Genomic DNA, 18,141 nt, shown 5'->3' with positions numbered 1-18,141 from the left:
AGTTCATCTCCACTTGTGGTCCAGTTCTTGGGAGCACTTTTAGTTCTGAGAGGACTTGGTATACCCAGAGGTGGTTGGGTGATTCTCATGCGGCCACCTCTGGGCCAAGGGCTCACAAACGTCTCATTGGAGATGTTCTGGTGGCTCCTCTGTCAGACCTCTTCAATACTTCCCTAGAGTCGTCCTGGAGGACTGGAGAAGGGCGGATTTGTCCCTCTGCACAAGACTGGAAGTAAGGAGGAAGTTGGGAATTACAGACCTGTCAGTTTGACCTCGGTGGTGAGTAAACTAATGGAAACGCTTCTAAAGTGGAGGATCGTAAGGTTTCACGAATCGAATGGCTTGTATGACCTGAGGCAGCACTGTTTTACTAGAGGCAGGTTGTGTCAGACAAATCTGATTAGTTTCTTTGACTGGGTGACCAAACAATTGGATGTGGGAGGGGCCGCTACTTGTGGTGTACTTTGAATTTAGCAAAGCATTTGACAAGGTTCTGCACAGGCAACTGATAAATAAACTGAGTGCCTTCTGTATGGAATCTAAAGTGATTGACTGGGTTAGAAACTGATTAAATGGGAGGAGACAGACGGTAGTGGTAAATGGAGCTTGCTTCAAGGAAAGGGATGTTATCAGTGGTGTACCACAGGGATTGGTCCTACGGCCAGCTCTTTTTAACATATTTGTGGGTGATATTGCGGAAGGGCTGTCTGGTAAGGTTTGTCTCTTTGCTGATGATACCAAACTCTGTAATAGGGTGGACACCCCGGAGGGTGTGGATGGCATGAAGAAGGATCTAGCGAAGCTTGAAGAATGTTCCGATAATTGGCAACTAAGATTTAATGCTAAGAAATGCAGGGTCATGCACTTGGATTACAAAGATCCAAGTGCTTCTGTGTACAAAAGAAGAGCAGGACATGGGAACTTAAAGTGGCCAAACAGGTAGAAAAGGTGAAGGTCAAAGTCAGAAGGATGCTTGGGTGCATAAGGAGAGGGATGACCAGCAGGGAAAAAAAGAGGTGATAATACCCTTGTATAAGTCTCTAGTGAGGCCCCATTTAGAGTAGTGCGTGCAATTCTGGAGATCACACCTATAGAAAGATATAAACAGGATGGAGTCGGTCCAGAGGGAGGCTATGAAATCAGTAAGTGGTCTCGATCATAAAACATATCGTGACAGGCTAATGAACTTCAACAATTATACGCTGGAAGAAAGGCGGGAAAGAGGGGATATGATAGAGACGTTTAAATACCTCAGTGGCATTAATGTACAGGAGATGACCCGTTTTCAAATGAAGGAAAACTCTGGAATGAGAGGGCATAGGATGAAGTTAAGAGGAAATAGGCTTAGAAAGAATCTAAGAAAATACTCTTTCATGGAAAGGGTGGTAGAAGCGTGGAATGGCCTCCCGGTGGAGGTCGTGGAGATGAAGCTGAGTCAGAATTTAAGAAAGCATGGGACAAGCACATGGGATCCCTTAGGAAAAAGAGGAGTTAGTGGTTACTTAGGAAGGGCGGACTGGATGGGCCATTTGGCCCTTATCTGCCATCATGTTTCTTAGCAAAAACGCTCAGAGCATAAGGGAGGAAAAGCTTTATGTTGAGATTGTACTTTAGTTATATAGTCCTGAAAATACAGTACTTTCCGGTTAACATAATCCAAACATTTCCCACGACGCAGGGCCTGCAGTATACTTTGTTTATGGACAAAATGGCAAACCCAAAAGACCCACCACACAGGTATGTGCAACATTACTACTCCTGGAACCCATCCTACAGGCCCACTCTATTTTAAAAGGATCTTCTAGCGATTCCAAACTTAAATTTGTAGGAGCCAGGACTCCAGAGTTTACCCGAGTTCTGCATCTTATGAAGACTCAGTGAGCCCCACCAGACACAAATTATTACACCTGGAACTGCCTTCCAAATTGCTCCCTGCTTCTTCTCTTTCTTTTCAGGGCAATCTCGATGCCATATCATAAAGAATACCTTCAAAACCTTCACCTCTCCAAAACCAACAAAAAACAAGCATAGTATAAACCCCTATCTGGCAAAAATACGCTGGAAATTAAACTTTTTCGGTGAGGAAACAGAGGAGCCGAACAAGCAGCCCCTGCTCTAGGCATCACATGATCTCAAAAAAGAGTTTTTAAGGTTTGCACCACAGAATCATTCGAATTACAGTATATTTAGGGTCTCTTATTTTGTTATATTGAGTAACTCCTATATTTGGAATATATTTGTGAAAAATCAAACACCTCAGCACACTTGCATCAGCCGGGTGGTATTGCACAATGTTCTGAGTAAATACAGAATGAATGAACACAAATGAGAAAGAGAAAGATACAGCTGGTATAAGTCACTTTCATTTATTTCTCACATATTAATGTGGAAAACGTATAGCCTTTATCAGCAAGTTGAAAGCCTTTCTGTCTATCTTCTTGGCATTAATCCTGAACACATTATATTATTAATGTAACATTAAACCATCTGGTTTTGAGCACTTGGGAGTACTGTGCCATTCAGGGGCAAGTTATTAATAAATAAAATGGGACCTCTAATAAAATGACACATCTTAATTGTAGCCCATATTGATAGCTATACCCCTCAAGTACCATCAAAGCTGAAATTAGATAAAGCTTGTTAAAGCATAGTATGATAACAAGACAAAAAGACATCTCTAGTTAGTCACAAGAAGTGGTTTAGGAAACCCTGTTAATCAAAGACCTGACATGGCCTGAGTTGTGGCAATCACCCGGGACAGGGGTCTATAAAAACATACTTATACACAATTCAAATGAACAACTGAAGAAGCCAATAGTAATTAATACAAAATATAAAGATAAATCAGTAATACTGAAAGCTGCTGACTCCCACTTTGTGGAGAGTGATGAGGAAAAAGCAGACGTGCTAAACAAATACTTCTGTATTCATGGAGGAAAATCTTGGAGAAGGAACAAAGTATATATGGTTCTTTGGATATGCCAAGGGTATATATGGTTCTTTGGATATGGGAGAGGTTCTGCAGGATTGAAGACAAGCGAATGTGGTCCCACTTCACAAAAGTGGGGACAGGGAAGAAGTGGAAACTACAGGCCAGTAATCTTCACTTCAGTGGTTGGAAAACTAATGGAGACACTGATATAGAAAAAGATAGGGAACTTCCTAGAATCCAATGGGTTGCAGGATCCAAGGCTGCATGGTTTTACCAGAAGAAAATCCCACCAAACAGATCTGACTGATTTCTTTGACTAGTTGACCAGAGAACTGGATAAAGGAAATGCGTTAGATATAAAGTGGGTTATTTCTGATAAAATGCCTAAGCTGGAATTTAGGTGTTTTGAAAAAATCTCCAAAAATTGATGGCAAATATAGCCATTTTCAAACTTGAAAAAAACCCCCATCTATCTGTTTGGTTCAAAAATCACCTTTTCTAGACGTTTTGTGCTCAGTGTGTTTTTCATTTAGGAACATTTTGGGGGGAAAAAAACATTCAAGAGGAAAATGCCCAAAAGTCAGCAATTGGAATGTCTGGGGGGCCATCATTCTTAGTAGACTGGCCATACAGATATCCCAGCAGAGCAGTTGGACAGTCTAGGAGGCACTACAGTGGATTTCACATCAGTTTCAAGGTTCAACTTTATTTAATATACTGCAAATCATAAAATCTAAGCAGTTTACAGTGGATAATACAGAAAAAAAGAAAGAGTAGTGAGAATGATACATTAGAAAACCAGGTTACAATTTTCTAATTATAAAGATGGGGGATGGGGGGTAGGAAATAATTAACCCCAATTAAGACAAATGGGAGGAAGGCAACTGGGAGAAAATGGACAAACAAAATGACAGACAATTTTAGGGGCCACAGAAATAAAAAATCAACAACTGGATTGCAGAGCAAAGTCTTTAGATCTAAATTATGCAATGATGAAAGCTTTTCTGAAAAAGGATATGTTTTCAAGGTTGCCCTAAAACTCATAAAGGTCCCAGATACACATCTCAGGGAGTTGACTTAGGAGTAAGAGAGGCAGTGGAAGCCTGGAATGCTCTCCTGTGGGAGATGGTGTAGACAACAATGGTAACAGAATTAAAGAATGCATGGGATAAACACAAAGTATCCCCTTATGGAAAGAAAATAGAATCAAACAAAATTCAACTGTGCTTAGACAGCAAATCCAGTAGTTGGGAAGTAAGGCTAGTGCCGCCCTTTCTTTCTTTCTTTCTTTCTTTCTTTCTTTCTTTCTTTCTTTCTTTCTTTCTTTCTTTCTTTCTTTCTTTCTTTCTTTCTTTCTTTCTTTCTTTCTTTCTTTCCTGTCAGTATCTATCTTGGTGAAAGCAAGTTCTGCGTGTGCTGAAACTGACAGCTGCTACCTCTAATTTTCTAACACTTGCCCTGCTTTACTACATATGAACATAAGAATAGCCATACTGGGTCAGACCAGTGGGTCCATTTAGCACAGTATCCTGCCTCCAGCAGTGACCAATCCAGGACACAAGTACCTGGCAGAAACCCAAATAGCAGCAGCATTCCATGCCACTAAACCCAGGGCAAGCAGTGGCGTCCCCCATGTCTATCTCAATAGCAGACTGTGGACTTTCCCTCCAGGAACTTGTCCAAACCTTTTTTAAACCCAACTATGTTAACTGCTGTTAACAAATCCTCCGGCAATGAGTTCCAGAGCTTAACTATTCTTTGTGTGAAAAAATATTTCCTCCTATTTGTTTTAAGTATCTCCATATAATTTCACTGAGTGTCCCCTACCCCCCTGTTTAGCAAAGTGACGCTAGCAGCTGCTGGTGCAATAATGTCAACACAGCCCATTCAGGGGGCTAGACTTTGTACTTTTTGAAAGAGTGAAAAATCAATTACTTTTACCCATTCTACACCACTCAGGATTTTATAGACCTCAATCATATTCCCCCTTCAGCCATTTAAAGGCTACATGTTAAAGGTGGTACACCTTTTTGCTCAAGTTGTAGGTCCTAAGCATGATCTTTACGCCAGCCCCTTGCCAAACATGCTTACCTCCGCTCTTCAACCTATCACTCTAGTCTCTCCATCATAAAATGGAGCATTTTACATCCTAAGTTGCACATATAGATAGGTGAATATATAAATAACTAAAAAAGAGTCAGGAGGATCAAGATGGTGTCCATGTGAGGGAGCGTTGCATGTGAGCTCCCGAACGCCAGGCTCCGCTCCAGCAGTGTTTACTTTCTTTCACCTGGGATGGTGAAAAGAAAGGGAAAAGTTGGGGCAAAAGCTGCTGCGAGCCCTGGCGATACTCCAATGCTCTGGCAGCCAACCCTGGAAACGTTTGGTCTCCACGCACGAGGAGCCAGGCCCTAGCCCTGGTTGGATCCCCAGGACAGCAGGGGGATCTTAGCGTAGAGGCGACATTTTTAAGTCCACTTTACCAGGCTGCCCCGCCGAGACCGAGCAGGGGGACGGAAACGATCGGAGAAACCCAGCCGGAGTCCTTAGAGGTTAGCGGCGGCCCAATCAGATCCTCTGACCCCTGGAGGATTGTCATCTGGAGATAGGGCGGGAGGTATTTCCTCCTGCCCTCCCCCACCCAGGAGGCCCTGCTCAGTGAACTCGGAGTGAGAAATAGACCGGCAGCTGTTACCCTTGAGGCCCTCTGGGAGGTGATCCAGACTATTAATTCGTCCCTACTTCAACTGACAAATTCCTTCAATTCTGAAGTAAAGGATTTAAAAACATTTCAGCAGACAATGGAATCGAAAGCCAAGGAGCAGGAAGAAAAATGTGAGTCAAATTTGCATGAAATAAAAAAGTTACAGACTGTAGTTGGTAACATGGGGACTGAGAAGAATTGACACAAAGGAAAATTGAATTTTTTGATAATCAACTCAGGAGTAACAACCTGAGATTTCCAAACTTTCCCAAGACTCCTTTGATATCTGTACGGAAATGTTGAAAAAATATTTTTTCGAAGTACTTGCTATTCCTAAGGAAACTATGCCTCCAGTATACAAGCTTATTACATTACAGGAGCTAACATAGCTCCGGAATTGAACTTATCACAATTTCTAGAAACATCTTCAGAACGATTACGGAACGTACAACTTTGCTAGCCTCTTTTGCATTCGAGGTCGGATAAAATCATGTATTCAGACTTTACTTCAGACATATTCAGCCCAATTTCTGGGATCAAAAATACAAATTTTTCCTGATCTTAGTAAAACTACTCAGAGAAGGAGAAGAGAATTTCTGGGACTTAGATCTCGGGTTCTCTCTCTAGGTGGCACTTTCAAGTTGAAATATGCTTGTAGATGTATTATTTCCTTAAATACAGTATTCTATGTATTTTTTGACTCAGAAAATTGAAGCAGTTTATAATTGCCAAAGAAAGTGGTGGCGAAAGAGATCTGGATATCCCAGAGGGGAGCTGAAACCGCTGGCAGGGAATGGTCTCTATCCTCACAAATGTTTTCTTTAAAGAGTTAATTCTAGAATCTGTATTTCCTTGTATCTTGATCAAATATATTGTGGACTAAGTAACAATGTAATTTCTAATATGTTCCTTGATGTAAAGGACATGACGTTTTCATTTAGATTTTTCCTGATTACCTACATTTATTTATGTAAATGTTTATTTTGAAAATGATAAATAAATTAAAAAAAGAGTCAGTCTCCTCCTGCCTATGATACAGCCTATAAGCAATGCATCCAATTTATAGAGAACAAGAGAACACGGAAGTGTGTGTAGCAGAGCAGAAAAGAGGGGAAATGCCGTGAACTGAAGAGGGTAATCAGATAGGCATGGAGGAGGAAAGTCCTTATCATAATCTTCCACAGTCAAACCTAAGCAACAACCAGAGCCAAAGGGATCTTATGGAAGACTCAGAACCCGAAGACAGTGCAGAACCTAGAGCTCCAGTAAAAGTGCTGCTGCAGGACTCATTAAAGGATAGTGACATTGAAAGGATAGTAGAGAGGAGCCAAACCTATATTTATTTATTTGTAACGCTTACACCCCGCACTTTCCCACTCATTAGCAGGTCAATGCAGTTTACATGGTACAACTGGTCTACAAATAAGTAACATAGAATGGATACAGCTGTAATAAAGTGAATAAAGAGGTGTTCGTTTTAGAAGTGGGTAGGTAAGAAGGGTAAGGAAGGAGAATGGTAGAGGTAGGGGATTGGGAGAGGGGTGGTTATGGGATTAGTGTATTGTTTAGTATGGGAGAGTATATTAGAAAGGTTATGAGGAGGGATGTACTTAGAAAGAATAAATAAGGGAGCAAATTCCAGGTTCTGTCGTCATAGTCTGATCTGGATAGCTCAGAAGGGCTCATAACCTTAAGTCGGGTCATTTGAGTAGGCTTGCTTGAAGAGGTAAGTTTTTAGTAGCTTCCGGAAGAGTAGATGGTCATTGACCATTCAAATGGATCTGGTAAGGTGTTCCAGATTTGGCTGCCTATAACGGAGAAGTGGATGCGTAATATGTTTTGTATTTAAGTCCTTTACAATTGGGAAGATGTAAGTTGAGATAAGTTCGAGAAGATTTTGAGTTGTTTCTGGCTGGAAGGTCAATCAGATTGTACATGTAGCCTGGGGTTTCTCCGTAGATATGTTGTGAATCAGCATGTGGACTTTGAAGTATATTCGTTCAGTAATAGGGAGCCAATGGAGTTTTTCACGGGAGGAGTTGTGCTCTCAAATCCCGACTTACCGAAAGTAAGTCTGGCTGCCGTGTTTTGGGCGGATTGAAGTTTTTTCAGGATTTGGGCCTTGCATCCAATGAAAATACTATTGCAGTAGTCAATGTGGGTAAGTACAGTAGATTGAACCAAGTTGTGGAAGGTTATTAGGGGAAGATTTCACGCGTTTCAGCATCCACATCATGTTATACATTTTCTTTGTCGTAGCTTTTGCGTGATTTTCCAGAGTTAGATGGTTGTCTAATACTACTCCTAAAATTTTTAGGTTGTCAGATATGAAAATATTGACGTCTGGGGTGGTGAGTGTAGTTGGAAGAAGTGTAGAGTATTGGGATGAGAGGATTAGACATTGTGTTTTCTCCTTATTCAATTTAATCTTAAAAGCGTTGGCCCAGGAGGCCCATTTATTATTTTCTCAGAGATTTCTGCTAAATTGGATTTGAAGGGGATGAATATAGTGACGTCATCTGCGTAGATGAAGGGATTGAGGCCATATTTAGATAGGGACTTGGCCAAAGGGGTCATCATGAGGTTTGAAGAGGATCGGGGATAGAGGCGATCCTTGGGGTACCCGCATATTGATGGCCAGGGAGATGAGGTGATGAGATTGATTTGACTCAATAGGATCTTGTGGTGATAAAACCTTTTATCCATTTAATGATGTTTTCCACCAATCCCTAGTTTATCCAGTAATTTTGTAAGAATATCATGGTTTACTGTCATGGGGAATTGTGTTGCATAGGTTGATCATTTTGTCTTTGAAGTATTTGACTAGTTGGTCAGCAGATGGACAGTTAGAAGATGAAATTGTGATTGGGTCGGAGTTGAGAAGATTTTTTATAAGTTGATATTGTTTTCTTATGTCTGTTCCGGTGGTTGTTATCTTCTTTGTGTAATAGGATCTTTTGGCTTGTTTGATGGCCTTCTTCTAGTTTTTTTGTGTCTGTTTCCATGCATGAAGGTGAGGTTGTTTTTTTGATTTACTCCAAATTTTTTTCAAGTTTCCTGGTTTGTGACTTGAGGTTTGTAGTACATTGGGCCTGGCAGATGTTTGGCGTGTGCTGCATCTGGGGGAAAGAGATTTACTCATATGTCTAGGGCACATCAGACACAATCTCGTATAGATTACATTTTGATAGTGGAAATCCTCTTTTCCAAAGTACGGTTGGCCTCCATTGGACTTACCGCTATATTGGATCATGCTCACACGTGTGTTGAGCTGGGAAGTGGGTTAATGGACTCTTCCTGTCGATGGTGGAGATTTCCTTTGGATCTCTATCATGAGGTTGATTTTAAAACCTATTTTAAAAACAAATGGCAGGATTACAGGGAATTCAATGCTCAACATAAGGATGATATTGTTTTGTTTTGGGAAGCTGCTAAAGCGGTTATGAGAGGGATATTATTGCATTTAGTGTGCAAAAGAAAAGAAGAAGAGATACGGCTATTCTGCAGTTGGAAAAACAGGTTGGTTCCGACAGCAATTTGGGTGGGTTCCCACGGTGGAAAATAGAGACAGATTTCTGGCGGCCCAGAATTCCATTAATGAGCTGCTTCATCAGAGAGCCAAGAAATCGTGCTCTGTATTATCAATTTCAACTTTATAAGTATGGCAATAAGGCAGGCAAACTGCTGGCGCGTTTGGTGCATTAGTCCATGGGTTCTAAAGGGTGTTAGCTGTACATAATGAATCAAGGTGTATGGTCAATACGGATGCGGAAATTGTCCAGGTGTTTCGTAATTATTATCAGTCCTTATATAGTTCTGATTTGACCCAGGAAATGGATTCCAATATTTACTTACGTAGTTTAGATTTACCTAGAATCTCCGATAATCAAACTCGCAGTCTTAATGTGCCCATAGGAATTGACGAAGTTGTTTGGGTAGTGGAGCAGAGTTTGCTTTGTAAGGCTCTGGGTACAGATGGTTACAGAGCTGAATTTTACAAATTATTATTATCTGACATTCAAACAGTTTTGGCTCGTCTATTCAATAGAGTTATAGAGAGTCAGCGATTGCCTGATTCTCTGAACTTGGCAGAGATTGTGGTGTTTTTAAAACTGGGAAAAGATCCAGAATTTCCTGAGTCTTATAGACCTATCTCGTTGATTGGCTATGAAGCGAAGTTATTAGCAAGGATCTTGGCAAATCGTTTGGCTCGTGTGTTGCCGACAGTGATTGTGGAACCGCAGGTAGGGTTTATACGTGGGAGGCAGGAGGTTAAGAATATTAGGACTTTATTGGCCACAATGGAGAAGGTTCATGAATTACAAATCCGTTGCTTATTATTAGCTTGATGCAGAAAAAGCTTTTGATAGGGTAACTTGGAATTTTTTGTTTGCGGTGTTATGTCAGTATGGCATAGAGGAATTTTTTGCGAAGGCTATTCAGACACTTTATGCTAAACCAATGGCTATAGTGATGGTTAGTACATTTGTCTTCACCAGTGAGCTCCTTATCCGCTCTGTTGGAGAGCTTTAGTGAGTATGGTTCTTTCTTGGGATTTCGACTTAATATGCAAAAGTCTGAAGGCATGCCGACTAGTCCAGCAGTTTCCTCTAGTTGGGAGGGTGAGTTTCCCTTGAAGTGGGCGTCGGGGTCTTTTCATTATTTGGGTCTTGACATATGATTCTTTGTATTGTACATTACTTTGTTCAATGTTTAAAGTCAATAAAAATTTTAAACATAATATGTCGTTTAAACCATGGAGAAGGGTTGCTTCTGCGTAAAGTTTTGGAGTGTAAAGGGGCTATTTCATCCAGAATGAGTTTGCACCTGTTATCCCATTCTGTGAGAAAATGATTTGAGTTGGGATGTGTTGACCAGTTGTTATTATAAATTTGGTGCCAGAATGTAAATGAATAGTGTAAATAGGTCACCGATATTCTGGTACACTGGGGTCTAGGAAAGTATAAGAGGAAAAATTCAGATTTTGACAGGCTTAAGCATCTAGCTTTGGGACCACACTATTATAAATTTGGCTCTCTCACCCACCCACCCACTCATATGAGTGGACAAGTGGCCTAGTGGTTAGGGTGGTGGACTTTGGTCCTGGGGAACTGAGAAACTGAGTTTGATTCCCGGCACAGGCAGCTCCTTATGACTCTGGGCAAGTCACTTAACCTTCCATTGCCGCCATGAGTGGGATAGTGCGGGATACAAATGTAACAAAAAATATATATATCAGTTTGTTAAAAGGGGTATAGAACAACTCTTTCGCTGTACCCCAATGGAAATATTTAGAACCATTTCACCTCTGCCCAATGATACATTAGAAAAGTTTGCATACAGAGTGTGGATGATGGAAGCAGTACTTAGAGAGCAGAAGTGTTGACCCAGTAGAGAACATCATGGCCAGAGACAGCATAAGGAATTACTGTCCTTTGAGGCTAAACACCTCCTTTTTTTTCAGAGGACCCTAAAGCAATCCATTTTGACACATTAATGCTCAGGATTTGGTCTGTGTGGAAGACCCAGCCATCACAGATAATTACAGTGTTAGAAGCAAGGAAGTGGCAAGCTGAGGGATCATCCAAATCCACAGAAAACCCAGACAAAAGAAACAGAGGACAGGCACCATGGAGAGGGCATCGCAGAGGTGATTTTAGAAATTCCTCAAGTTATATTCCTTTTCATGAGCTCAAACCATAGAGAAATGAATTAGAAAAGGAGAAAATTAAATGAGAACAGGACAAACACACTGTAAGTGGTATTATACAGATTAAAACATAACTTAAAAGTGGCTCAGGAACACAAGGCTAATGAATAGGGATGTCCTGACCTTCTGTGTCCAACTACAAAAATGTTTCAGCATGTCAGCATGACATTGTGCTGTTCAGGGTCTAACCTGAAAGTTCTCCGAAGACAAGCAGGCTGATATTCTCACAAGTGGGTGACGTCACGTCGGCCCCGGAGGATTTCAAAGCAAAATCTAAAATCTCTTTTACGGCGTTCCGTCGCGCGAGCGATCGCACTGCGCATGTGCGCACACATCTTCCCGCTCGCTGTGCGGACACGCCCCTCAGTTCTTCTTTTTCCGCGTCTGAGGAGACACGGAGTTCGTTAGTGCTTCGTGTTTTCTTCAGGTCCTCGGAGTTAAATCTCTTTTTATTTTACCCTTTTGGGTGTTCTTTTTTTATTTTACCCTGTTGGGTGTTCTTTATTTTTTCATTTGTACTTTCTCATGGCAGACTCATTGTGGCTTACATATACAGGTACTTTTTGTACCTGGGGCAAGGAAAGGTTAAGTAATTGCCAGAGTCACAAGGGGCTGTGCCTGAAATGAGAATCAAAACTTATAAGTTTTTCTTTATAAGTTTCTTTTTTTCTTTTTTCTTATTAAACAAGAGTGTGCTGGTAAATTGTTATCTGTGGGCTCTCTCTCGCCAGCAAAGTAAAACAAGCCCACATTTTAGGATCCATTTGTTAAAGTCCCAAAATTCTTTAAAACTTAACAAATGGCTCTCGAGAGCTGTGAGAGCCTGTTCCAGCACACCACTGTCTTTAAGCCTTGTACCCGCTGCAACCGGATGCGAGTGAGTCTCCACCCGCCTCGGCGCCTCCTCATTCGGGCGCATCAGCGGATGTGTCTTGGGCCGGATCATCTCCCTGAGAAGTGCAAGTAGTGTCTCAAAGACGAGACGTATGCTACTTGCCAGGGATGCCCAAAGGAGATCAATTTTTGAGTCCGATAGAGACCGATGCACGCTGGGTACAGTGATGCATCGAGTGGGTCTCCACCTGCCTAGGCGCCTCCTGCTTGGCAGGTCATTCGGGCGCATCAGCGGGTGTCGGTACCATCGGTGCCCAGAGCTTTGCTCCCTCTGTTATGGAGGTATCCTGGCATCGGACGTCGGTACCATCGGTACCAGGTATCATCGGTACCATGGGTCCCATCGGTACCAGGTATCATCGGTGCCATCGGTACCAGGTATCATGGGCACCATCGGTACCGGGTATCATGGGTACCATCGGTACCAGGTATCATCGGTACCAGGTATCATTGGTACCATGGGTACCATGGGTACCAGGTATCATGGGCACCATCGGTACCAGGTATCATGGGCACCATCTGTACCGGGTATCATGGGTACCATCGGTACCAGGTATCATCGGTACCATGGGTACCATCAGTATCAGGTATCATGGATACCATCGGTACATGGGTACCATCGATACCAGATATCATGACTATCATCGGTACCAGGTACCATCAGTACCATGGGTTCCATTGGTACCAGGTATCATGGGCACCATCGGTACCGGGTATCATGGGTACCATCGGTGCCGTCGGTGCCATCGGTACCGGGTATCATGGGTACCATCGGTACCATGGGTACCGTTGGTGCCAGGTATCATGGGTACCATTGGTACCGGGGGTCATCGGTACCATGTGTACCATGGGTATTATCGGTACCATCGGTCCCATCTTTGTTATGGACACGCAAGTCATCTGGCAGTCTGGTTTCGATTCCCCAGCATTTCCAGATTCTGCCCTCGGCTTCGGTACCATGGGTACCATCGGATGCCATTGGTGCTAGCGCCTTCTGCGGCATCTAGCTTTTCACCTGGGATTAGATCTCCTCACCGATGCTGCCTCCGGTATTGGTGTTCGCAGCCTACTGGGTCGATTCTCCTTCACTGGAGTCGTCTGGAGAGTCAACGTCTCGACCCCATCGTAGAGGTAACCGCGCCTCCATGTCGGACCGGGTTTGGATCTGAGCTGCTCTGTTTGAGTAGTTAGCTCAATTCAATGATGGCTCATCTGATGAACATGAAGGTCATGGGGTTTTCTCTGCTGAGAATTCTCTAGATCTTCTATCTGTCTCGACACATTACAGTGGAGATTGTGAATCAGCCCAAGGCCCCAGATGCTCGAGGTCCTGACTATCCATCTTCACCTAAGTCTTCTGCCACAAGAATCCCTCTATCGGATCCACGGGGAACCCAGTTTCATTAGGCCTGAGTTACTCATGATTCTGCGGTGTTGGATTCTGCTCTCAGAACAGATAGGAGTTCTAAGAACTTGCTTCGGCGCCCCAGGGGCCAGAGCATACATCCTTAGCCTCTTTTGGGAGAATGGCGTACCAGGCTGGCATGATCGCGTCCAAAATCAAGTCCTGCCAGATCTTAACATTCCCACCGGAGTAGGCTAAACCTTTTCACCAGATGGTCAGGTAGCACACGGTGTGTCGCAGGTTCCTGTCCAGGGGCATTTTCGACACTTGTAATGTAAATCTAGATTTCTGCTCTGGGTTATAGTGATGCGCAGACTCTCATGACTGTGTGCCTCTCACCTGGAGGAGGGGACTCAGCAGAAAATTGTAGATATTCTGTGTATACACTTCCTCATCTCGGAAGTTCTTTAAAGAGAAGAGTAGTTTCCTTGTGCCTTAAGGGATCGTACGTATACTCCTACTTCTCGACAGCCGGTTCAGGCTATGCCACAGCACGCTCGTTCTAGTCAACGGCGTGCACCTAATCAGGCCCCCTGCAGCTATTCCGCAAAACCAGGGAGGGGTTTTTGACTGGCTCCAATTCAGCATAGCCACCATAAAAAAAAATTAAAAAAATGTCCGTACCGGCCAATCTGCCTGTCGGGGGGAAGTTTAAATTTTCTCCACCAAAGGTGACTTCTTGTAACCTCCAACCGGTGGGTTTTTCAAATAGTCCGGTTAGGATACATTCTCAATCTGGAATCAAACCCTCCACATTGTCCATTGAGAGTTTAATCCTTAGCTTCCATCACAAGTGGGTACTTGCAGAAGAACTCTCTGCCTTTCTCAGCGCCAATGCAGTCGAGCCGTTCCACCAGGGCAAGAAGGGTTGAGATTCTATTCCAGGTGCTTCCTTGTGGGTTGCGTCCCATCCTAGACATAAGGGGCCTAAACAGATATTTGGTTCAGGATGCTTTCCCTGGGCATCCTTCTTCCCATACTTCAGGAAAACGATGGTTATGCTCTCTGGACTTATAGGATACTTATACCCAGTTTGCGTCCACAGTATGTTTTTCCTAGTGCCTGGATGTTGTTGCAGCGTATCTTCATGGTCTGGGAGTGCATGTGTTCCCTTAACATGATGATTGCCCGTCTCAACAGATTACAGCACAGTAAATATTGAGACTTCTAGGCACATGGCTTCCACAGTTCACGTAACTTCCATAGCACTTTTACACATGACATCTGCTCAGTGCATCCTAGCTTCCCAGTGGTATCAAGTTCAGGGTATCTAGAGGATGTGACCCAACTGTTCACCAGTTTTCGGAATTCCCTCAGAGGTGGTCAATTCTCTCCATTTTGATTCTGAGGCGTCCCGTCCAACTTCGTCAGTCACAAAAGCTGCTGATGAAGGTTGCATCCCTCCTGGCTATCCAACCAAATTATTTTAATTCAACCAAACAATCGGTTGTGATGTACTCAATAACAAAGGAGTACTGGATCTTGCCCTCTGAGTCAGGATGCCATGCAGATGTAGCGGTGGGGCCCATCAACGCGGCATGTTTTCTCCAAGCCACTTATCTAGTTGGCGTAAACAGCAGTCTGGCCGACAGGCTGAGCAGGATAATGCTACAGTCATGGTTGTGAGCATGGCTGTAGCTCGAGAGATCTTCCGGAAGTGAGATACCCCCTCAGTGGATCTTTTTGCTACTAGTCCAATCACAAAGTCCCTCAGTTCTGTTCCAGGCTGCAGGTTCACGGCAGGCTAGCATCGGATGCCTTTCTCCTTCATTGGGGGACAAGCTTTCTGTATGCGTATCCTCCCATACCTCTGGTGGGAAAGACTTTGCTGATTCTCAAGCAAGATTGTAGAGCCATGATTCTGATCGCTCCCTTCTAGCCGCGTCAGATATGGTTCCCTCTTCTTCTGGAGTTGGAATGTTTTCCAGCTCTCATTACGCAGAACGAGGGGGCACTTCTACATCTCAACCTCCAATCTCTGGCTCTCACGGTCTGGATGTTGAGAGTGTGGATTTCGTTGAGTCTTCCAGAGAGTGTCTCCCGAGTCTTGCTTGCTTCCAGAAAAGATTCCACAAAGAGGTGTTATTCTTTTCATGGAAGAAGAGGTTTGCCGTCTGGTGTGACAGCAAGGCCCTAGATCCTGCCTCTTGTCTTATACAGACCTTGCTTGAGTTCTTTCTACACCTGTCTGAGTCTGGTCTCAAGACCAACTCTGTCAGTGTTCATCTTCGTGCAATAAGAGCTTATCATCAATGTGTAGAAAGGTTAGCCTTTAGCTTGTCCACTTCATGAGAGGTTTACTTCTTCCCCAATATTGAGAGAATTCCTTGTATGTGTCTAGGGGGGGGGGTATTTCTGTTGGGCTTAGCACCCCCAATAATTTTGAAAGTTGGATCTTATGCTTCGGTCAAGGCCCCTATCACTCCTTATCCAGTATCTTGGGGTCTCAATGTCGTTTTCATCCAGCTGCTGCAAGCTCAATTCGGGCCACTGGATTCCTGCCATCTGAAGTATTGGACCTGGAAGGTCGTTTTCCTTGGTGGCTGTTCCTTCAACTCGTAAGGTCGGTGAGCTTCAGACTCTAGTAGCTCAAGCGCCTTACCTTACTTCTCATCTTAACAGAGTAGTTCTCCGCATGCAGCCAAAGTTCTTACTGGCGCTGGTATCAGAGTACCATCTGATCCAGTCAATTGTCTTGTCAACATTCTTTCTCCCTCATTTTACAAGCCCTGGCGAAAGCAAGCTGCGCACCTTTTACGTGGAGCGGACGAGCTCCCTCAGACAGTCCGCCCAGTTGTTTATTTCTTTTAATGCCAGTTGCTGTCGGAAACCGCACCATTTCTTCTTGGCTAGTAGATTGCATCTCCTTCGTTTTTGTCCAAGCTGGACTGACTCTAGAGGGCCATGTCACGGCTCACAAAATTAGAGCCATGGCTGAGTCGGTGGCTCATCTAAGATCAGTCACTATTGAAGAGATCTGCAAGGCTGCAGTGTGGTCATCAGTCCACACATTCACATTTCACTACTGCCTTCAGCAGGATAGCCGACGCGACAGTCGGTTTGGGCAGTCGGGCTGCAGAACTTATTTGGGGTTTAGAATCCAACCTCCAACCCTCCTAGGGCCCATTTTTGTTCTGTTCCAGGCTACACTCATTTAGATGTTTCTTCTTTTCAGGTCAATTTTTTATTCTGGCTCGCCGTTGCGAGACTCAATGACCACTGTTTGTTGTGTTGTGTAAGCCTGGAAGTTAGGGGATACCCCACTTGTGAGAATATCAGCCTGCTTGTCTTCAGAGAAAGAGTAGTTACTTACCTGTAACAGGTGTTCTCCGAGGACAGCAGGCTGCATATTCTCACAAACCCTCCACCTTCCCCTTTTGGAGTTGTCTCCTTCATCTTTGGATTTAACTGAGGGGCGTGTCCGCCCAGCGAGCTGGAAGATGTGGTGCGCACATGCGCAGTGCGATCGCTCGCGCGACGGAACGCCGTAAAAGAGATTTTTAGATTTTGCTTTGAAATCCTCCGGGGCCGACGTGACGTCACCCACTTATGCGAATATGCAGCCTGCTGTCCTCGGAGAACATCTGTTACAGGTAAGTAAACTACTCTTTATCCTAACTATGATCAGGGGCCTACACAGAGAGTTAGCCAAAGGCCTCTGGGAGATACTGTAGGCAGCTCTGAAACTTTCTTGATGCCCACCGTTTAGTCCTCCTATCCCCCAAACAGGCTCACTGTCTTTTCATTGTTTGAATCATTCGCAACATGGTTTTCAAAAGTGAAATTATTGTTAAGCCAGAAAATGTCATCAGTATTATTTAAATTTGACATTTTGGGAGCTTTTGATATAGATGATCATTCTTTGCTATTAAACAGATTTTCAGAATTGGGTATTTCTGGAAAAGTATATGCGTGGATTGGAGGGTTCCTTCAACATAGGGAATATTGTATTAAAAAGAATAATGCTTTTTCTAGCTGCTGGAGTTCAGTTTACAGGCTTCCTCAGGGCTCTCTGTTATTGCCAATTTTGTTTAATATTTTTTTTGAGCACATGTGATCTTTGTTGGAATCTTCTAATATTTTTTATTTTCCTACACTGATACTATTTTTATTTTAGTTCCATTGAATTTGAATACTGAGGTCTCTAATATTTTGATTTTGGAATGCATTGAGAAAGTGCAGGCTTGGGGAATTAGTAATTTACTAAAACTCAATACCAAAAATACTAGTTTATTATAATTTTAGTCATTCTCTGTTAGAGGTTCTTAAATACCTAAGGCTAAAATTGGGTAAATAAAATTGATTATGTGACATCAGCTAAAGTATTAGGGTTATTTTGGACTGTTAATAAAGAATGTTTTTTTTACATTCCGTCAACTAAGATCTATAAGATCCTTTTTTTATCCAGAGCACTTCCCACTGTTAGTTCAGGCAATATTGGTGTCTCAGGTGGACTACTGCAATGTTTTGTATATGGGTATTGTGAAGAAGGGGAT

Source organism: Microcaecilia unicolor, chromosome 8 (assembly GCF_901765095.1).
Source record: "Microcaecilia unicolor chromosome 8, aMicUni1.1, whole genome shotgun sequence".
Lineage (NCBI taxonomy): Eukaryota > Metazoa > Chordata > Amphibia > Gymnophiona > Siphonopidae > Microcaecilia > Microcaecilia unicolor.
This window is presented reverse-complemented; position numbering follows the sequence as displayed.